At 40.8% G+C, this 23,610-nt stretch overlaps 1 pseudogene; it reads left to right on the top strand.

Moving 5' to 3' along the window:
- The window catches only part of LOC149222970 (uncharacterized), a 52,724-nt pseudogene that overhangs the window by 12,413 nt on the left and 16,701 nt on the right, over positions 1-23,610 (top strand).

Below are 23,610 nucleotides of genomic sequence, written 5' to 3'. Positions count from 1 at the left end.
TAATCTCCTATAATAGAGCCTAAGATACGACACATTTGGAGAGTGATATCTAGTTACAACAATATGCTAATTCTAAAAGTCTCCATTAAATAATTAAACATTCTAGAATAATAATTATTAATTTAATATCTTAAATTAATAATTATTTTATTCTAATTTTATAACCTATGATAAAATTTGTATTTTTGGATCATCTAACATTCCCCCCTATGATCCAAAGATACATTACAACAGATACCAAGTTCATCCCTGAACTTAGTAAATTTTATCCTGAAAATGTCGGAGATCTGATCTTCGGAAGGACAATAAACTGGTTTGAGGACATCTTTGGCAATGAGAGACCTGATATGATGATACTTGGTGTCCACATGCTTTGTCTTTGAATGAAAAACTGGGTTCTTGGCAAGTTTGATGGCTAACTGGATGTCAATGAACAATGATGTAGCTTCTCCCTAAGAAATTCCCAAACTCTGCAAAATTCGGCGCAACCAAACAATTTCACATGTTGCTTCCCATGCTGAAATGTACTCTGCTTCTGCGGAAGAAGTGGCCACTGTAGCTTGTTTTTTACAACTCCAAGATACTGCTGCTGACCCCATATTCGTTAAATAACCTGATGTTGATGCACGATCATCAATACTCCCAGCAAAGTCGGCATCAGAATATCCACCAAGTACAAATTTTTTAGTCTTTGTGTAAAGAAGACCAAAATCTTTTATTCCTTGGATATATCTAAGAACTCTTTTGGCTGCATTCCAGTGGCTGTCCCGTGGTTCCTGCATAAAACGTGAAAGAATACTGACTGCATAAGATAGATCAGGATGAGTATTTGTCAAATAAATCAAGCTGCCAATCAACTGCCTGTAAGTTGTACTGTCCACCTTTCCCCCCTTCAAATTTTGAAAGTTTCAAGTTTTGCTCCATGGGGGTGAGAACGGGCTTGCAATCTTGCATGCCAAATCGCTGAAGAACCTCTGCGGCATACTTACTCTGAGAAATGAAAATATGATGTGGACGTTGGAAGACTTCAACTCCAAGATAGTAGTGAAGTAATCCCAAATCTGTCATCTTAAAACCTGCATGTAACTCCTTTTTGACCTGTGCAATATGATCATCATGATTGCCAGTGATGATCAAATCATCGACATACATAACAAGAATTACCAGATATTTGCCCTGTTGGTGCACATACAAAGTATCATCAGATTCACTTCGATGAAAACCAACTTTCTTAAGGTAATCATCCATTTTTGCATACCAGGCTCGGGGAGCTTGTTTTAATCCATATAAAGCCTTGATCAATTTGCAGACTTTATGTTCTTGTCCTTCAACTTCAAAACCTGGTGGTTGGGTCATATACACTTCCTCCTGTAAATCCCCGTTGAGAAAAGCCCTTTTCACATCCATTTGATGAACTTTCCATCCTTTTTGAGTGGCCAATGCAAGTGTTAATCGGATGGTGTTCCATTTAGCTGTTGGAGCAAAGGTTTCTTCATAATCAATGCCTTCCTGCTTCGCAAAATCTTTTGCGACAAGTCGTGCTTTATACTTGTCAAGTTCACCCATCTGATTATACTTAATTCTGTAAACCCATTTGCATCCTATGGGGTTAACATTTGGTGGACAATCAACAAGTTTCCAAGTGTTGTTATCAATTACTGCTTTATATTCGTCAACCATAGCCTGTTGCCATTCTTTATGTTTTACTGCCTCTTTGTATGTGGAAGGTTCACTAAAATCATTTGCTATCAAGGCAAAATTGCCTTCACTTCTATGTGCCCTTCTGGTGCCAGTTTTATTCTGTTCATCAGGCTTTACATCTTTCAAAAGTTGAACTGCCCATTTCGGAAGTTGGTGCTCACTTGTTTGTGCTTCTGTAAAGTCCCCATCATTGTAAAGAGGATTAATATAAACTAATGTACGTCGTTCAGGTGAAGAATGTGGAGACTCATTGTCTGAATAACTACTGTTGCTTGGAGATGCGGATGAACTGCTAGAAGACCCAGATGATGTTGTTGATGTAGATGGACTAGATGACTCATCTGCAGAGGAAGGAAAATCAAGTTCATACCAATTTGGTGAAGTTGGTTGAATTTTCATTTTTCCATTTCTTTTACTTCCCTTACTTTCTAATTTGTGAAGAAGATTTTCAATTTCTTCAGCACTCTTACTCTTTGTTTCATCAAAAATGACATCCCTGCTCACAATGAATTTTCCATTGGTCAAAAGACAATACCCTTTCTTCTCATCAGAATAGCCTATCATTGTGCATTTTAAACTTCTTGAGTCAAGCTTAGTTCGTTTTTCTTTCGGAACTAAGGCATAACACACTGACCCAAAAACTCTAAGATGTTTAACTCGAGGTTTGAAACCAAACCAAGCTTCATAAGGTGTGATTCCGTCTAAAGAAGCAGTTGGAGATCTGTTTCTTAAGTAGACAGTTGTATGTATTGCTTCCGCCCAATATGTTGGACTTAACCTCTTGAAGGTTAACATGGATCTCGCCATTCCTAACAAAGTGCGATTCATTCTTTCGACTACTCCATTTTGCTGTGGAGTGTAAACATTAGTGAGATGTCGTCTTATGCCATTTTCACTGCAATAAGTTTTGAATTCATTTGAAGTGAATTCTCCCCCATTATCGTCCTGAGAGTACCTATCCTTTCTTTGACTTCATTTTCAACAAGTTGGCGAAAAATTTTAAACTTATCAAATGCTTTTGACTTGTTCTTCAAGAAGTAAACCCAAGTCATTCTGCTGAAATCATCAATGAATAGTAAAAAATACTTGCAACCACCAAATGAGGTTTGTAGTGGACCACAAACATCACTGTGAATTAGTTGTAGCCGTCTGTTTGCACGCCATGAACTTGTTGGAAAACTTTCTCGATTTTGTTTGCCATAAATGCAAGCTTCACATTTTGCATTTTCCCTTTTGAATGTGGGAAGTCCTTTAACGATTCCTTGTTTCTGAAATTGAGAAAGACTCTCAAAATTCAAATGTCCATATCTTACATGCCATAATCTGATAGGTGAAATAACTGTAGTCACTGCCCCTGCAAAATCAGAATGCCTTGGAATAACTGTCCCTTTCATCCGTAACAGTTTTCCATCTTCATAACCTGTCATAACTGTTTTCAAGTTCTGTTTCACTGAATTAATCTTCACTAAACCATCTTCCATAATCACCTGATGTCTTTCTTGTCAAATCGTGACTAAAGAGAGCAAATTTTTCTTGAAACTGGGTACATACCATACGTTGGAAATAAATTTTTCTCCAATGTCAGGGAGAAAAACTTTTACGACTCCTTTTCCATAAGGAGTATGTTTTTTATCATCAGCAAGAAAAATTGAATTAAGTTGTCATTCTTGAAAATTCCAGAAAAAATCACGTCGACATGTCATGTGCTGAGTTGCCCCGGAATCCAAGATCCAGGCATCTTCATAGTCACTTCTAAGATGAGATGAAATTTGTGATGTTGGTGAGGAAGTAAAAACATATTCTGAGCTGTCTTCATCTTGATCATTTGCAAATTGTGCTGAATGCTGCTGAAATTTGGGAATTTTATTAAGTGAAGTTCGACAATCTTCAGCATAATGGCCAACTTTATTGCACCTTCGACACACTATTTGACTTAAGTCTCTTCCTCTTCCTGAAGATTGTCCTCTGCCTCGGCTTTGACTTCTATTTTTATATTGTCCTCTACCTTGATTACTATAGCCTTGTCCTTGAAAATTTCCTCTTCCTTGGTTATTTCCTCTACCTTGAGAATTATTTCTTCCTCCTCTGTTAAAATTGTTTCCTCTGTTTTGGCTTCGACCTCGATTATATGCTGCTTGATTATGATTCCCTCTACCTCTGCCTCGAGAACTCTCTGCTGATGATTTACTACTGCTGGCTTCTGTAAGAAAAACATCTTCACCAACTTTCTTCTTCTTCCCAAAAGTTTTTTCATGCTGACTCAACATTTCACAAAGTTCATCGAACTTTAGTTTCTCTAATTTCCCAGTTACTTGTAGAGTTTCTAAAAAATGTGTGTAAGAAGAAGGAAGCCCGACAATTACAATTGTGACCATAAAGCTATCATCGATAGCGGGAAAACCAGCATTAATAATTTCTTGCCTAATATTCTTGAGTCTTGAAATATATTCAAGAATATCACCACCTTCAGTTAATTTTTGTTGCAACAACTTTAATTGTAGATCGACCTTTTTTGATTCTGGTTGAGTATCAAAGAGGTCTTTAAAAGTTTTCAAGGCAGTCCATGCATCTGTGGCATTTTCTATATGTACATACATTTCATCATTTACAGAAGATTTAATAAGAGCTAAGGCTTTAGCATTCTTGACTTCCCATTTTGCCAGTGCAGTTGCATCTGTGGGTTTATTCGGCTTAACATCTCCATCACATATGCCCTGCCATAATTCATTGTAAATGAGCGTGCTTTCAATAAGACGATGCCACATTTTATAAGATTTGGTGCCTTCAAGTTTGTCTGAGTCAAAAAATAAATTAATCAACTTAGACATTTTTAGCGTTGAAGAGATGCACCAAGAAGCAGAACAGAAAGGACAAGATAGTTAGCACAATACACCACGCAAAAAACACGATCTATCGGGGCTTGGCCTTGACCCTCGAATAGTCGTCAAAACAGGAGAATATTGACTGAGCTTTGCACTTGCTCTAGTCAATTTCTCAAATTTTTACAGGGCAACTTTCAAAATTTGACCTTTTATAATGGTGCTTTTGCACAATCTGGTAAAAAAAATTTACCCCCCCTCAAAGTAAAATTACTTTGAGTTACATTTATCTCCTTAAAAAAACAAAAAAAACTCCTTATTGCTCCAAAAAATTACAATCACCTTATTTCTCCACTAACAATAAATTCCCAAAATTACAAATCATTAGATCTCTCCAAAATACAATATGCATTAATATTACAAAAAAAATATTTATGATCCAAGCTGACAGGCTTCTTGTTGGCAAGTTGGCTCACGCTGGCTTCACTAATTGGCAAGCTGGCAACGCTGGTTGGTCTCGGCTTTTCATTCCCAATCCAATCAGCAGTTGATTTGACTCTGCCAGTGAAATTTTCTCCACTCTCTCGACAGAATTCAGATCTATAAAATCATCTTTATTGGGACAATCAATAAGCCCATAACCTTCAATTGTGAGTGCACCTTGCACATTGGGTATGTTACAATTGCATTCCAGCTGACAATCTAGTGGCTTACAGGCTTTGTTTATATCTTGATGCTGTCGAAATTAAAATATTCCTGAACTTTCAGCTAGTTGTTCCTCTTCCATGATGTTTAATCTGCGGTGCCCTGGTCAATGAATGTGACAGCCGATTCATTAACAGGCGCAACTTTTATTCTGCAGCCTTGTCTGGAACTTGAACAGGGTGAGCGAACAGTGATTATTTACAGGCCTTCCATTCTGGATAATGTAGAAAACTAACAGATTTTTGAAGATGATGATCATACTTTCAAGGATCATGTAGAGGAAGACCATGCACCAGGCGCAGCTACTGGAATCGTTTTGATTCTAAGAGACAGTCTAAAAAATGTGAGGAAGAGTGTAAATCTTACCAGGATAAATGTAAACATGCTGAAGATGAGCTAGAGAAGTGGCATTCAGCTTTTCGGAATGAGTCATTTATTTTAGCAGGAACAAATCCTGAACCAGGTCTTGTTTTAAATGCGATTCAGAACCTAAGATCTTCTGACGAGTCATTGAGAGAACAGTTGAAGAAAGCTAAAAAAGGGAGGCTGCATTTATCGTAAACTTTGCAAAAAAGGAGCAGGAAATTGCAGAATTAAAGACAGCTGTTCGGGATTTGAAGTCACAGTTAAAGCCTCCATCACTTAAGGCAAGGAGGTTGCTCCTTGATCCGGAAATACACGAATAATTCACTCGTTTAAAGAATGCCGCTGAGGAGAAAGATAAGAAAATTAAGGAATTGGAAGACAATCTTGCAGACACGTATGTATTCCTCGTAAATTGGTTCAGAAGATTTCCAAAGTACAAATTCCAAGACTTCTATATAGCAGGCAAAAGTTATGCAGGGAATTACGTTCCAGAGTTGGCTACCACTATTTTAAACCAGAAAAGGAAGTCGCAGGCGTCCTTCATTAATTTAAAAGGAATACTAGTGGGGAATGGCATAATACAGCGCTGTCCTTTTTTTATGGTTTTATTCACTCAACCAATTTAAAAAAAATCATACAGATTTGCATTTGTAGCCTTTTTTTAAAAATGATTTTAGAATTGGCAGATCTAAAATCAATAAAAAAAAAAAAAATTGTTGCAAATTTCATACCAATCTTTTGTTGATCACTTCAACGGAGTTGAGTTTTTCCACGATCTGATAGAGCTGGAATCTCCTCCTCAAATCAACTGCTGGAATCTCTTCCTCAAATCAACTGCAGCATTACTGGAGCTCTAATACCACAATAATGGCAGAAGTGTCCTCAGACACATAATTTTATTAATCAGAAAAAAATAATTACATAATTGATTTGCAAGAGCTTACACCCGAACAACCAAACACTCTTGCAATGAGCTATTTATAAGCTCCATGTCCTAACTACCTCTAATTATGGATCACTTATTAAATAACAAGTGTCCATTTACAATAAATGCTATTCAAACAAATAGCTAACTAATCTCCTATAATAGAGCCTAAGATACGACACATTTGGAGAGTCATATCTAGTTACAACAATATGCTAATTCTAAAAGTCTCCATTAAATAACTAAACATTCTAGAATAATAATTATTAATTTAATATCTTAAATTAATAATTATTTTATTCTAATTTTATAACCTATGATAAAATTTGTATTTTTGGATCATCTAACAGTCCTTAACAAACAAATTTAATTTATTTAATAATATTTGTTGGTATTTATTCTATATAACTTTAATAATAATAATAAATCTATTATTAGTTTAAATATAAACAGTTAAATTTAATTTAATATAATATAATTTAACAAAACTAACTTTTGAATTAATTGAATTTCCCTATCCCTCGGTCCAGTACAGTTTCCGAGTCAAATACAGTTGTTTCTTGGTCACATATAGCCATTTCCTAGTCAAAGATAGCTGTTGGATGATTTGCTCTCTGTATTTAAACTGCTACCATGGTTTGGTTCTTCAACTTGTCCTGACAATGAACCACACATGTTGGTTCAAAACACATCGACAAAATGAAATAAATTGTGATTTTTATCGAAAAATCTTCTCTATAAATTTGATATGGATTAAGAAGCCTTAACTCTGCAATTTCATCCCTACACGATAGGGCCACTATGACTAAAGTTCATCATTTTGAACAGGCACGCTTGTAGGTTTCAAAGTTGAAGTTAGATCTAACGTTTCTTAAGAGATGCAGAGATTCCTCTATCATCCTGGTTTTTGCCGAGATTAATCATCGCCTCAATACTCCTAGGTACCACCGTGTCTTTCTGAATGCCAGTTTAGCATTACTGAGGTCTGAGATTTGCAGGGTTAAGATAGCTCTCGATCAGTTTTCTCGGTTTCTTCTTGCTCTGCATTTGGAACTTTTTGACATCATTTCTGCCTCCCTTTAGTCAAGAGTTGATGCATTTTCAGCTCTTAAATCTTTGCGAATGGAGGAATTTTGGAGACAAAAATAGGCTTGAAAGTTTCGGAAGTTGTCTGAAAAGTCCTCTGCGCTTGATGGTAATTTCTTCTCCATGGGTAAGCCATCCCATAGCTAGATTTCAGTTAATCAACTGTCTTCTCTTCAGTCGTGGGTTCACGAACATTTTGCTATGGGCTGCTCTCCTGCGCATCAAACTTCGTTGGTGGATTCTAATGAAGCAACCATCTCCTCTGGTCTTTGCCTTCAAGTCCCTTGCTCTTCGTTGTCTAACTTGGAGCCAACCTTGCGTTCCAGCCATCTTGAATTCCCTGCTTTGGTTCCGGTTCTTTCGCTTTCTCCTTGGCTGTCATCCGTCCAACTCTCCTCTGCTGCTATACTCTGCCAGGAACTCTATGTAGTACCCTCTTATGGGTCTCAGTCCTCAGGGTAATCAAGCCCTTGACAAGTGGACTGTCTCTGGCGTGCTTGGTCTGTCTCATTCTGGCATTTCCCTTCAACCTGAATATGATGGCTCTATCTCTCCTGTCCTGCCGAACTTAACGATAGACTCGACGCAGTCCTCTCTTCATGGCCTCACCACATTTAAGCCTCCATGCTCGCCTAGCCCTACCATTGTTCTGGTGTGGTCCTCCCTTGGTCTCTCCGCTTTGGATCCTTGCGGCCTTGGTCCGCCCTCGTTGCCTGATAATGCAGTTGGGTCCTCCTTCATTTCTCCTGATCAACGTCCACCGTCCTTACCCAATCCTCGTTCTTTTAAATTGCAGATTCCTACCATTGAACTGGTGACGTCCTCACGTGGTCTCCCCAATTGGCATTCTCCTAAGTCTAGTCCAGCCTCCCTCAATTCTCCAATCCAGTGTTCAAATACCAGTTCTGTTCTACGGTTTATTAGGTATGGTAATAAGGAACTTAATTAGTTGGATAAGTTGGGTGATTTTAATTCTAATTTTAATAATAATAATAATTATGATAATAATAATTATCATGATGATTATAATTTAAATGGAAGATTAGTAGTCATATTAATAACAACATTGATAGTATTAAGTTTAATAGTAAGAATAATAGTGAGTTAAATTGTTATGATGGTATTATTTATAACGGGAAGTTTAATTTTGAAGATAATAATAATAATAATAAGCTTCCTCATATTTCTCGGAATAATAGGGTTGTTAATATTTCTAAATTCTCTTCACCCCCCTGTCTTTAGCCTTCTCGAGAGAGGATTAAATTTTTCCCTAGCCCCGAAGAAGATCCCGGTGGAAGACATTATGTGTGATGTAGAGTTTGGTATTAACGGGTTACCTGATAATATTAAGGATACTATTAGGTAGGACTACGATGTTGTCCTTAGGAAGGCAAAACCCCCTAGAAGCAATATTAGTAAGGCTGGATTTGAGGCCTTAAAATCCTTGAACCACAACAAGCAGATCATGGTTCTTCAAGTCGACAAAGGAGGGGCTACTTGGTTGAAGGGAAAGTACCCCTAGGGTCCTTTGGGTTAAGACTCTACCAGACTGAAAATTGCTTATTCAAAGAAACACACACAGCCATTATCTTTACTTTAAGCAAATTCTAATGTTAAGGGTACGTACCTAAGGTCCTATGTTCGAGAAGGCCTTTAGGGTCCAAACCCTTCTTGGAGTTCCCTTCTTCTTATTTGACCTGTAAAACAAGCAAATCAAAGAACACAACAGTACATGGACAAATACTTATATGAAAACCATCTTCATGCTATAAAGTTAGTTATAAAAATCTTTAAGTAACTACTTGCATAAGAATTCAAGACAAGAATCTCATAAGCATAAAGAAAGATTGTTTCGGGAACCAAGACGTGTTTCTTTATATAAATGCAAGTAAAGTATATATAACGGAAAGATTTCACCTGAAACACCTTCAGCAGGCTCCAAGCAAAGCTTCCTCCTGGATTCGTTCCAACATCAAGCCTCCAACAAGAGCTCCTTCCAAGTCTTACTCAATGGTGATATAAAGGATGAATGATCACCAATACACATGGAAACAAGGGTTTCCTATGCAAAATGGGGGAAGTGCAGAAGGCACCAAGGACTTCAGAGCTGGTCTATGGGGAAAATCTCAGCATAATAATCTTGCTCTTCTTTTCTCTCTCTATTAGGCCTTCCCTTTGATGTCTTTTTATACCATCTCCAAAGTAGTTTTTTAGTTAGGAGTTGGTTGGGAACAGTTGGGCCACGGGCACTAACAGGTGATCAACAGGTAAAACCCGCGATCTCCGCCCGAAAATGAGGAATTATTTATTTTTTTAAGTGTTTTAATACATACACGCGGGTTGGGTATACACAGACCCGCGTGTACACGCGTTTAACTCAGGGCAATGTCGCGTATAGGGAATAAAACACTGTTTTTTAAATTTTAGGACCATGTCTGGAAGGAGGGGTTTCCCTAGGCCATGAGTGCAGCATCACAAACCATAAGAGTGAGATTTGGAGCTATAACAGATGCCCCCTAATGTATGAGGTCAGAAGGGGAACATGATGGCCGAAATATATTATGTAAGAACATGGAAAGGAAGTCTTGTCGAAAACCCGAGGAGGACTTCACCGGAATTCAGCCTGCCAAGCCACCAAAAGGAGATCAGAAAGAAACACTGTCTGAGGCGGGCATACCCATGCTCAGAAAAAGTAAAGCATGTCCGCATATCAAGTACAAGCGGATCCACTAAGTATACAAGTATAAATGACTGGAAGATACGTAATGGATCATCTGATCATAAGGAGAAAGTACATGTCTAAATATCACATATAAAACTGTCAATGATGTTGAAAGATACAACGGATCACTGATATCAAAGACTGATCCCAAAAGGTACCAACTGAACATGATGGAATAGGATGGTACTACATTGCAAACTCAGGTGCCAGCATATAGAATGTCGCCGTGACTGACTGCAACATACAAGGTGGAGTGGTATCAACTAGCAGCAACAGGAGCAACTGTCAAGTGAACCAATGAATGTTGATACAACCTGAGGTCTTCACCGACCGCCGTGGTACATTTCTACACCATGGGAATAAATGATCTGAAGTCGACCATGTGAGAAATCGTTTGATTACCGGTCATTGATGTATACCGTTAACAAACGCGAGACTACTCACCGATAATGATAATGAGCGTCAAGGTACCCAGTACAATCTAACAAGTGTGAATAGATGAGCTGAAGTCTAAGAATCTATCGATCAGGAGACAATGATGGTTTCCCACTGTCGATAGCGAAGGATCTGCCACTAATGACTGCAAACCCCAAGGTACTGCCAAATGGACTCTAGATCTTTGCCCCAGAGCAATGAGTCGGAGTCGATAGGGAAAGATCTGCTAGAAGGAAGGCATTAAGGCATCCTCCATCAATCTAGTGCGAGTGTAACCCGTAGGCCAATAATGTGGAAGGAATCGGACGAAAAAGATGTAGTAACCCAACCGAAGTACGTTTCCGGCGTACACAAGATGTGGCTAGCGCATGGCAGAAACCCTCTGAACCAACCAATAATGAAAGCTGACACAGAGGCGAGGTATCCACCAATAGGGTCAAATGGAAACCAAGGTACTGCATGAATCCCAATGTGTGATAATGTATGTTGATGTCGAACATAAGGGAAACCACTCAGTCAAAGACCCATGATACTGATCGATGCTGAGCACAAGGTGACCTATCAATAATGAAAATAGGGCTAGGGTGCGGCTCTAGGCCTGTCCTCAGAGCAAGGTGTCGTCGTCGATAAGGACAAGACCCGCCAGCAAGAAGTCAATGGGGACCTTCACAAACCGGCACGAGTAAAGGACCAATATAACTGATGTGATGATAGACATGATACTGACAACCAGGGATGGCCGACTGATAATGAGTCAAGAGACACCGCAGAAAGGCCGACTCAGGCTAACTTCCCTTGAACAAAAGCACGACTCAATGTGACTATGTGGCAGCATATGATGACTCTCTATAAGTTCGCCATGCAGGAGGCACGAACGAACCCTCCATATGATTGGAAGAGATAACCAATCGGGGGAGAATTGACTCAATAACAAGGTTATGGCATACCTAAGTCAAACTAAATCCCACCCATGCAGAGGAGACTTTGTTTTGAGTGCTTTGTTCAAGGGCGACACGACTGACTCTAGCTGCCAACAATAAATGGAAATAATGTCCCTGTTCCCGCTCTTTTTTGGAATATTTAATTTTTTTTGTCTTTTTCTAATAAGCCAGAAAAAGAATAAAAGAATGCTATGGTACAGTGGAAAGAACGAGTGTCGGTGAAACAAATGATCTAGTTCCTAGGAAAGGAACGTTCCTATGCTCAATGCAGGGAGGTGAAAACTGGTCAGTGACACTCAGAGGTATGTTCCTTCCACGGATCACGGTATGTCAAGCTGCAGAAGTCAAAGGTATGCAAGGTTGATTTTGCAGATGTCAAGGTCAAAAGTTGGCTTAAACACGAGTCCAAGTGAAGCCGGCTCTAGGTCATAAGGTGCAAATGGTCAACATGCAATGCAGAAGTACAACTCGACACACATAGGAGCCTCTAGGGTATAAGGCCAGAACGAAGCGAAGAAGAAAAGAGGAATGAGTCTTCAACGCATAAGTCATGGCAGGACTACAGAGGACTCCCGAGCCTACTCAAAACGAAGCAGCATGGGCAACAAATGTCAGTGAGGTGCTAACTACGATGCCCATGTAAAGGGATGGCTCTATCATCGTGTCATGATTTAAAGAGTCGGCGAGTGAAAATGGCTTACGAACCATAACACGATGGGGTGGACCCTACGACAGATGTATTGGTCAGATGGAGGCTAGTATGCATAATGCAAAGGAAAAATGGTGTCCCTAACCTATATGCCAGTGAAAACACGATACCTGCCATGACAGGTCAGCGGTCATGGAACCGTCTCGAACTGTCGAAAAATGTCCAAAAATGTCCTGAAAACAAACCAAACTCGACATTCCAAGCTCCCAAGTTAAAAGTGACATGAGGCCAAACAAAATAAAATTTTGAAAATTTTTTGCATTTTCAAAACTTATAAAAGGCATTTTTGACTTACCATTTTCACCATTTGATTTGGAGAGCAAAAATTGTGGAGCAAAAGGAGCAAACTTCCCTGTGATCAATTCAACCATTCAAACTTGCCGAAAACTTCCAGGTAAGCCTCAAACTTGTCTTGCAATCAATTGTGATAGTTTTTAGGAATTTTAGTTGATGTTTTACCGTTGGATTTTTGCAAAAAAATCTTTCGCGGCGTACACGCGGGTTGGAAATATTGAATTCGCGTATACGACGGCCCTACACGCGACTGTGTATATATGAACCCACGTGTGCGCAACGAACTAATTTTATAAACAAAACTAACGGATGAAAATGATTTTTTCTTCCAGGATGACTATCACATGGCATGAAAGAGAGCACTCAGCCGTGGATAATGAAGTTATGGGCAATGATGAGGCATTAGATGCCCTACGGGGATGCGGGTTGCTAAAATTCTTCAAATTGCCAAATATGAAAGCAAACATGCGTCTGCTCGAGAGACTCATTGATTATTGGGATGTCGATGAGGAAGCATTTGTGATTGATCAGATGCCACTCAGGGTAGAAGTGGAAGACATATATTTTATCACGAGCCTTTCCCGAAGGGGAGAGGTAGTACATTCCTGGGGCAGGACTCGGAATAGCCTCAGTGTAGATGACTATGTACAGCTTTACTGCCCGGGTCATCGGAAGGTCGGGAGCCAGATCTCTATCCCACATGTGGAGAGTTTTTCACTCAGGATAATCTTGTTCACCATAGCTCGAGTGAACGGATCGTCCTCACTACATCAGGCGTCATGGGTAAACATGAGCATGGCAGTGGACTGTCTCACTACTGTGTTTGACTGGTGTACTCCTCTCCTTGCCAACATGAAGGAACAACTCACTTCTATCAGGAGGGGATAGACCAAGAACTTTGGGTTCGGAACCATCTTGTGCACTTTTTTCTTCGAGAAGGTTCCCGCACTCCGTCCCAGGGTAGCAGTTGCCATCAGTAGTCCATGTGATCCACGCAGGGGCCGGTGGGCTGACTTGATGAAACGTCTGGGGGTTGGGGAAGTCCCAAGGAATGCATTTGATGACGACTTCTTTGCTTGGTGGGAGCAACAGATCATCGCCGTGGATGACTACCCCTATGCTGGGCTGGATTTCCGAGGAGATCCTGATCTAGTGTTACCACCAAATGCAGCATGGGGCGAGATTGGTAAGAATTTTTTATGATTTTATGATGATTTTTTTTTTTTTTGAATTTTTCAAATATAATGATGAATTTTGAAAAATATTTTTTGACGAGATTCAAATGACTAATATGATGATCATGTTCCAGACATTGGGCCCGTACGACCAGATGGATTCCCGCGGCATGGACGGCGTGGCCGAGGAGCCGAAGAGGCAGCTGCGGATACAGAACGGACCTTAAACAACGTCCAGCGACACTTGGCGAGACTGAGCTGCCAAGTACCGATGGCCGAGATAGAGGACCTTCCTCCGGATATGCAGCGTCATGTGGTTGGGATGCCACGTGACTGGGTTCGCATCTTTCGGCGCGTGGCTCACGCTATAGTGACATACTTAGACACTCATCCTGAGCCGAGGCGTTAGATATGCCTGACATGATTATGGGCATTTGAGTCCCAATTTTGTATATTTTTGGACACACATATGTACACTCGAGGCGTTTTATGATATATATATATATATATATATATATATATATATATATATATATATATATATACATATACAGTTTGACTTTTTGATGCATGATTTTATGATGATGAATGATTGATATGCCAGTCTAATGCTTGATTACCGATAGAATCAGCTAACCAATTTTGAGATCTTGGAATGTGCAAATAATTAATGTAAATAAATGATCTTTGCAACAACCTCACCCTTAAATATTGGCGATATAATAATGGATCTCTAACCCGATAAATGTTATTTAACTGAGACACTATCAATTGAGAATCAAGATATACTACCAACGAGTCGATCCCATAAGAGATTGCATCGGATAATAAATTGATAACAGCTGTATACTCGGCCATATTGTTTGAAGCAGGACTGATACACACGCCTCTCGATATCATCAACTGACCAGTTGGGTAATAAAGTACCCAAGCTGCGGAAGCAAGATTCCGAGTGTGCCGACTAGCACCATCGGCGAACCCAAAATAAACCAAATCATCCATCAACACCTGCCACAATAGACCAAAAAGCACTGATATCAGAAAACGCTCGACGATATATGTATAAATATATACATAAAGTACAAAGAAGTCATTGCCTGGTAAAACTAAGAAAAGTACTTCTTGAGGTAGAGCCCGTCAGGGGGCTCCGCCAACTGACTCCTAGGGATGTTTATAGGTATGACGATCGAACCAATCAATATACTCTCTTCGGCAAATGAATGTGTTGGAGCCAAAGGGACCGTACAAACATCACTAGTCGAACTGGAGGACCGAGATTCTACTTGATGCACAGGGGAATGAAAGTGTAACCGACGATGTAAATCTTCCAAAGGTCGATCTACAGCCTTCATTGCTTCGAATACCGCTTCATCCGATGGAAAAACAATATCCGAGCTATCCGATGCAAAGGTGGAATCAAGGGTCCGAAAATGAGCCACATCACCATCTATTTCTTTCCCAAAGGAAATAGTAGAATGGTTATCTACAGAGTTATCGATAGATTCGCATCTAGGTTCCACTGTAGATATAAGAGATTCTCTTCCACCCACCTTGTCATCCCCTGATGTGGTCGCAGATGAAGCTAAGGTTCCAGGATTCGAAGAATAAGGAGTTTGGATAAACTCTCTCCGTAAAGGATCCCTGGAGGATGAAATTGTATCTATACCAGCTATAGGAGGGGGAAGATTAAACGTACCCATCAATGAAGAGTACATCCCGACTCCTAGACTCTCAGTAGGCAGACGGGGATTACCCACTAAAGGAATAGTAGAGTCAGAGTTTGCTTGAGGATCAACTGGACAATAGTCCAATTGGTCAACCTTAATGATTTTCCCCTCATGAGGAAAGCAAATGACACGAAACAGAGTCGAAACCACGGCATCCATCTCGTATATCCAGTTCCTTCCTAAGAGGAGATTATAGTCTAGGTTAGCATCTATGACCTCTACTTCAATATTAACGACCTTTCCTCCAACACATATAGGAAAGGCCAGGATAATCCCGTATGGCCTATGAGAGTGACCATCAAATGTTGTCAATAGGGTAGGTGGAGGAACAACCGACGGTGATCCAATGGCCTTCCAGCATGACATAGACATGACACACGTGGAAGCTCCCTCATCTACAACCGTCCGAAAAATATTCATTTTCTGGTAGGTAGACTTTATCTGGAAATCCATGTGATGAGGAAGTCTCTTTTTGACATTACTCATATCAAAAGTGAGAGCTAAGGAGTTACTTGGATCCACTACCCCCATTGCATATAGCAAGGCACTTCGTTGAGCAGGACATGACTGGAGAACCTCTAACGCGGACATAGCACATGGACTCTGAGCCAGATCCTCCACAATGGAGTAATTCTGGGCTGCCCTAATATTAGGGTTAATAGTCGCACATTTTGCGGAACCTTTCGGCACCCGAGGTATAGTCTCAACAGAAGGTCGCTCAATATGAAGTGGGTTGTTAGTTTCGGGAACTGATTTACCCTTAGAATTTTCACCTTCACCATAATTGCGTGACCGTGTGGCCACATTAGCGTGAGCACCCATCATGAAAACATTTGACGACTTGTCCCCTTCCTGGTTGCCCCCTGCAGAGGTACCAGGGTTTGAACTCACGCCAGCAAGAAGTTGCTACCCTTGGGGAAAAGCGTTGGTTAACACAACTTGCGAACTAGAAGTCCCTTGCTGTCCTAACAAGCGTTGAGCGTCTTCAATCCTAGGGCAGAGATGAGTTAGATGGTCTCCACTGCATAAATTGCAAGGAAACTTAACTTTCTTTCTCGACTCATTTCCACCACCAGCATTGTTGCCGGATTTATTTGCATCGGGCTTCCCATCAGAGTTCTTCTTCTTACCACGTCCTTTCTTTTTCCCATTGGAATTTTGATTTCCTTTGGCGTTATCGGATTGGACGGCATTAATTGAAGAAGTTTGGGAAGCGGGAGGATTAGACAATGTGACTTGGTTGTTAGAAGCAGTTTTCAAAGACAACTGCTGCAATTGATTCAACAAGTTCACTGTAGATGTATCTACTGACCCAACGATACCGTCCGCGTGCGGACCTGGCTTCAGCTTAGCTAAATCAACCTTAGATCCAGGAGCATCTGGCAAGTACTTTTGTAGGATCCCAGACTGAGAGTAGATCAATTCCAATTGCTAGGCCCTAAAAATGGCTTGCTCCTCAGAATAGACCCCAGACATGGAGACATCCTTGGAGATCTCGGGTTGTAAAGACTTCAAAAACCACTCGAGACGGTATTCCGGGGGAATTTCGGCTTTAATGAGCCTCTTTCTCTGTCTCCATTCCTGAATGTGATCGGAAATGTGAGTAGCCTTATCCTAACGAAAGGTGGCCAGAAGTTCAGTTCCGGCGTCATAGCGGACAGACAACTGAAAGTGATTTAAGAAAATATTGGCTAAGTCGGCGAATGATGTAAAGCTGCCCCCTGGCAACTCTATATACCACTTGGTCGCATTACCAGTCAAGGTGCGCTGAAAGAGTCTCAACCTAATCGAATCCTTGATGAGGGAGTTGGATGAGCACCACAGATGGAATGTGGTTACGTGGTCGCCCGGGTCCTCACCACTCTTCCCTTCGAATTTTGGAATGTCCGAAGGGAGTTTGGTTGGGACTGGAGGCCAGGCCGGATTATACCTGATTGGGTCATTTGTTAACTTTGTGAGATATGGCAAGTTTAACGTTGCCAGAAACGGAAGCCTGGGAGGACCTGGGGGATTCCACCCAGACTGGGCAGAACTCCCAAAGCTCTGAAAAGATTGTCCTGGAATTTGGGAGGCACCAGGCTGCCCGAAGTGACCAGTAGAACCAGCTGAACCAAAAGGCAAGCCTTGTGGTCCAGCAAAATTCGGAGTTTGACCAACTCCAGCCGTATAACCTCCATAACCCGCAAAGTTTCCTCCTAAAGAATGGTAAGGAGTTGATAACCCCTGATATGGATTCGAAGCCGAAGCAAGGGGAGGAATACTTTGAAACGAACTAACCGTGGTGTACGGCCTATTCCCTTGTTGGCCGATAAATGGATTCCCAGTTCCTGCACTACTAACCCCAGGGTTATTCCAACCTTGGAAAGGATTGCTGCTTTGTCCTATAGAAGAAAAAGGCATGGATCCTACCGTTGGGTTGGAATGTGGTATATGACCACTTCCGAAAGGAAAACCCTGGAATGAAGCCGATCCGCCCATCATGGATGTAGCGGCACTAAACGGAACCGATGGAATACCCTATGATTGGGTGCCAAAAGAGAAGAGTCCAGTACTAAAAGCATTGGTTTGGGCATTTCCACTCGTGGACGGAATGGAGGTAGACCCAAGTAGAGATGTGCTCGCAAAAGATCCAAACAAGGAAGTGGAGGGGATGGAAATGGTTCCTCCCCCTTGCACCGATGTAGGGGTTTGCATAGTCGCAGCACTCGTAGAAGCCATGCTTCTAGTAGTGGTCATGAATGGTAAGCGCGTAGCGTAACCTGGACTTGATGGTCTATGTGACGGAGTCCCAACGTATTGCAATACGTCTAGATGACTAAATGGTAGGGGAGAATTCGGAGCCCCTAACGACTCTGAGAATTCTTCTACCTCTACGTTATTCTCCGCTTGAAAAAGAACTCGAGAAAGGACTGGATTATCCCTCTCTTGTTCAGAAGTACCAGGCCTTGCTTGGGCAATAATGCCTCTGCTAGGAGGATCAATCTCCGATGCGTCAACCGACGTAAGACGAACCCCAGCGGTGGTACTCCCTCTGCGCGTTCTCGGAGAAGGCTCTAAACTTGGCGGCGAAAGACCACGAAGTCTTCGAGACCGTCTTGGAGATCGGTCAGCCACTTTGAATTTTTTGTTATGATCTAACTAAAGACTCAAAAAATTGAAAGCTAGGCCAAATAGGAGCACAGAGCACACACTATAAAGTCCCTAAAGATACAGCCAGCCAAACAACTTCCAAGTATTTCCGCTCTGGGTGATTAGGACCGGACACCAAAATACGAGAAAGTGAATCAAGGGGCCTTCCGAAGATAGTCTGGGATGATGAGGGCCCAGTCCTATCAGCGAAGGTATCAGAGGAAGTTACGCTGACCTCCTAACAACAGCCTGCGCCGGTGCAGGCCCCCAAGCTTCGCAAGGGTGCCCTCCAGTAGTACTGTCGAGAGTGATACAACGTCGACCTCAGGTGCCACGGGATTCCCCTCCGCAGCCACCTGTGTAGATCTCTAGGAGAGGCAACTATGGGTACCAACTCGTCGCAGAAGCCAGGCGGAACAGTCGTGAGGTAAGTTCGGACAAGTAGGAGAGGGGGTATCTCTCTTCCCTGTCTTCACAGACCCTCGTGCTTAACTCCCAGATCCGGAGCTTTCCTGGTCTTCCTAACGCTATTGGATTTTCTCTCGTTAATCAGACTCTTATGTTTGAAGTTTTATGTGGCCTTGGAGAGTTAACTCTCCACTCGCCTAATCCAAGGCCCTAAAATCCTAAACTTGTTGGTGTAACTGACTAAAACAAAAAAGTTCTAGTGGATTTTAATTTAGCGCTTGATTTTATTAGGCTGTTCTTTAAGTCACAAGGTAATGGTGATGAAACTTGTGGTGTTTTTATGGACGCAAAAGAAATTAATAAAACTTAGCTACATGCACATGCACTTTTTGTTTTCGATGAAGAGCAATTTCTATGAGGTTCAGAAGTACTTCTAATATAAACAAATTTTCCTTTTCTTTTCAAACTCCACACTCACAAAAGCTAACAAAACTATATATGCCTAAAAAAAAGGATGCAAATCTATCCTAGTGCAAGAACTATATGTGGATGCAAGATTTAAAGACTACTCTAAAAACAAAGAAGGAAAGTTGTTGCTTTACCAAATTGTGTCTTGCCACTAAAATGCCTAGATAGAAGATGATGTGTTACCAATCATTTCGTCCAAACAATAAAACCAAGTTCTAAGATAAAAACAAAGCACTTTCACTTCACAAAAAGGAAATCAAATGAAAAGCAAGTTTAAGAAAGCGAAACTCAAAACTTTCAAAAGATTTTCTTTCAATCAAACCAAAAAGTCTTTTTCAAAGGAAAGCTCTCAAAAATACTGACACCAATGATTGATAAATAGGCAACCAAACACTTTTGTGAATTGACACCTTTCAAATGATGAAAACTCAACAAAAATAAATGTGTTTGAAATCGCTTTCGACAATCAAAAGCAGCAATGAAAGTCCAGAAGATCAAAAGACAAGTTTCAAGAAAATGGTAACAAACAAATTTCCCGAAATGAAGGAGCAAATGGTCACAAAAATGGTTTCGTTAAGCAAACAAAAGGGTCATCAAAACAAAAATGAACACAAAGCTTGAAATCCAATCTTCCTACTTTGCCAAAACAGAGCAGTCAAGATTCTTAACCAGAAATCTTGTGTGTCAAAAATCAATGACGCTTGCAATCAACGAAAACAAGACTAATACTCCTTATAACTAGAGAGAGTTCAGAACAAGATGCCCCCTGTTAAACAGAGGACTGTTACTGGAAAATGACTGCTTGAAACTGACCCAAAGCACCAGACAAACATTCAACAAAAAGAAAATTTATAAATCTTGAAAATTATATAGTATACGCGCCTGCAGTGATGTGCAGAGTGCGTGTACACGCTACTGTAACTGAGTAAACCTGCGTATACGCGGGTTCACTTAGTACAAATTGCATATATACGCTTTTGTAATCCAACAAAACATCGTATATGAAGACTTTCAAGAAAAATAAAAAAACACAGACTGAAAAAACTGGAAAAGCTTAGAGTTCAAGAACAGATCAGACAGTCAGAACCAGCAAACAGAGAGGCTGAGCCTTGATTGGCTTGAAGGCTACCCAAACTAGGAACAACAAGAGTGTTGTTCCCCAGTGGAGTCGCCAATTCTGGTTGAAGGGAAAGTACCCCTAGGGTCCTTTGGGTTAAGACTCTACCAGACTGAAAATTGCTTATTCAAAGAAACACACACAACCATTATCTTTACTTTAAGCAAATTCTAATGTTAAGGGTACGTACCTAAGGTCCTACGTTCGAGAAGGCCTTTAGGGTCCAAACCCTTCTTGGAGTTCCCTTCTTCTTCTTTGACCTGTAAAACAAGAAAATCAAAGAACACAACAGTACATGGACAAATACTTATATGAAAACCATCTTCATGCTATAAAGTTAGTTATAAAAATCTTTAAGTAACTACTTGCATAAGAATTCAAGACAAGAATCTCATAAGCATAAAGAAAGATTGTTTCGGGAACCAAGACGTGTTTCTTTATATAAAGGCAAGTAAAGTACATATAACGGAAAGATTTCACCTGAAACACCTTCAGCAGGCTCCAAGCAAAGCTTCCTCCCGGATTCGTTCCAGCCTCAAGCCTCCAACAAGAGCTCCTTCCAAGTCTTACTCAATGGTGATATAAAGGATGAATGATCACCAATACACATGGAAACAAGGGTTTCCTATGCAAAATGGGGGAAGTGCAGAAGGCACCAAGGACTTCAGACCTGGTCTATGGGGAAAATCTCAGCATAATAATCTTTCTCTTCTTTTCTCTCTCCATTAGGCCTTCCCTTTGATGTCTTTTTATACCATCTCCAAAGTAGTTTTTTAGTTAGGAGTTGGTTGGTAACAGTTGGGCCACGGGCACTAACAGGTGATCAACAGGTAAAACCCGTGATCTTCGCCCGAAAATGAGGAATTATTTATTTTTTTAAGTGTTTTAATACATACACACGGGTTGGGTATACACAGACCCGTGTGTACACACGTTTAACTCAGGGCAATGTCGCGTATAGGGAATAAAACACTGTTTTTTAAATTTTAGGACCAGGTCTGGAAGGAGGGGTTGCCCTAGGCCATGAGTGCAGCATCACAAACCATAAGAGTGAGATTTGGAGCTATAACACTACTATCATCCTTAATAAAGAGGATTATTGCCAGAAGATGATGGATCATCTGTGTAACAGTGGAAGCTATAAAAAGCTGAACAAGAATCCCTTAAAAAATATCACCTGAACAGTCGCTCTAGCTATAAAGTCTAGTAGCACTGTGGGTTCTTTTTTCCATAAGCTTATTGAGAGTAGCCCCATCACTCTGAGGATCTATGGGATTCCAAAGATTCACAAAGAAGGGGCTCCCCTTAGACCCATTGTCAACACCATAGGAGGTCCAACCTACCTCCTTGCTAAATACTTGGCCTTGAAGCTTAGACCCCTTGTGGGCCTCACAAAGTCTTTTGTAAGAGACTCTTCGGCATTTGTCAATGAGCTCAAGGGCATAAAGTTCGACCTTTATGACATTCTTGTGACTTTCAATGTAGTCTCCCTTTACAATTGCATTCCTACAAAGGAGGCCATTGAGGTCATCAACCAACTAACTGATCCTGATACCGCTCATTTAGTTGAAATCTGTCTCATGTCTACTTTCTTTAGCTTCGAGGGTGAATTCTATGAACAAACCTGTGGGGTTTCCATGGGCTCACCCTTGTCCCCGGTTGTTTCTAATATTTTTATGGAAGACTTTGAATCCAGGGTTTTTGGCTCTGCGTGTCTTTTGCCCAAGCTTTGGAAAAGGTTTGTTAATGACACTAGTGTCATTTGGTCTCATGGCCAGGATGAGTTAGATCTCTTTTTCCAGCATCTCAACAATCAATCCCCTTCCATTAAGTTCACCATGGAGCAAGAAGTTGATGGATTTTTGCCTTTCCTAGATGTTATCATTTCGAAAAATGATGATGGTTCTTTCTCCCACCAAGTGTTTAGGAAGAAAACTCATACTGAGAAATATCTTCATTCTAGCTCCCATCATTTCCCTGCTCAAAATTTGTGTGTTCTGAACATGCTAGCGAATTTTGCGTTGAGAATCTCCAATGGTAAGAACCTTGAGAAGGAGAAAGACCATCTCCTTAATGTTTTTGTTAATAATGGTTACAGTAGGCACCAAGGTCTGAAAGCTTTCCTTAAAGCCAGCCAAGGTCCCAAAGTTAAGAAAGACCCTAAGGATCGGGTCTCAGGGGTCCATCTCCTATTCATCCAGGGGACCACTGATAAGATTGCGAGAATCCTTAGGAGGCATAATGTGCCCTCTTCATTTAGACCCCTTAACACCATCTGTAGCTCTCTTAGATCTGTTAAAGACCCCATCGACCCCAAGGACATGAAAGGTGTCTATGTTATTCCTTGTTCCTGTGGGACCCCCTATGTTGGTGAGACTGGGCGCTCTATTAATCAAAGGATTCATGAACACTCAGCCAACATAAAACATAGGAGGACTCGGTCTTCTACCCTGGCAGAACACGCATAAAAAACTAAGCATCACGTATGCATTGAGGAGGCCCGTGTTATTGCCAAGATTGCCCCTTTTCATCACTGGAAGTTTAGGGAGGCCATAGAAATTGAAAAAGGCCGAGCAATCTCAATAGGGATGACGGTTGGAAGATTAGCAGATGTTGGATCCCTGCCCTTTCTTCCTAGCTGCCCCCACTTCCGCCCCCCGCACCCCGCCCTTCACCCGCCTTGTTCATTATTCCTTTGTTGTGATCTTCTCTCGGCATTTGGACCATGTGTTGTCATTTTGCCTTCTCTGCTCTTTGATTTTAATAATAATTTTCAATTAATTTAATCTTTCTTATTCTCTTATTAGAATAAGATATTTATTTATATAGGTGGTAAGAATATTTTTAAGCCTTAATTAATTAGCATAGTGGATTAATTAATAT

Source organism: Pinus tabuliformis, chromosome Q (assembly GCF_031772625.1).
Source record: "Pinus tabuliformis cultivar Carrire ecotype Pingquan chromosome Q, CPIR1, whole genome shotgun sequence".
Lineage (NCBI taxonomy): Eukaryota > Viridiplantae > Streptophyta > Pinopsida > Pinales > Pinaceae > Pinus > Pinus tabuliformis.
Note: the sequence above shows the minus strand (reverse complement) of the source record. Positions and strands in the feature narration are given on the sequence as shown.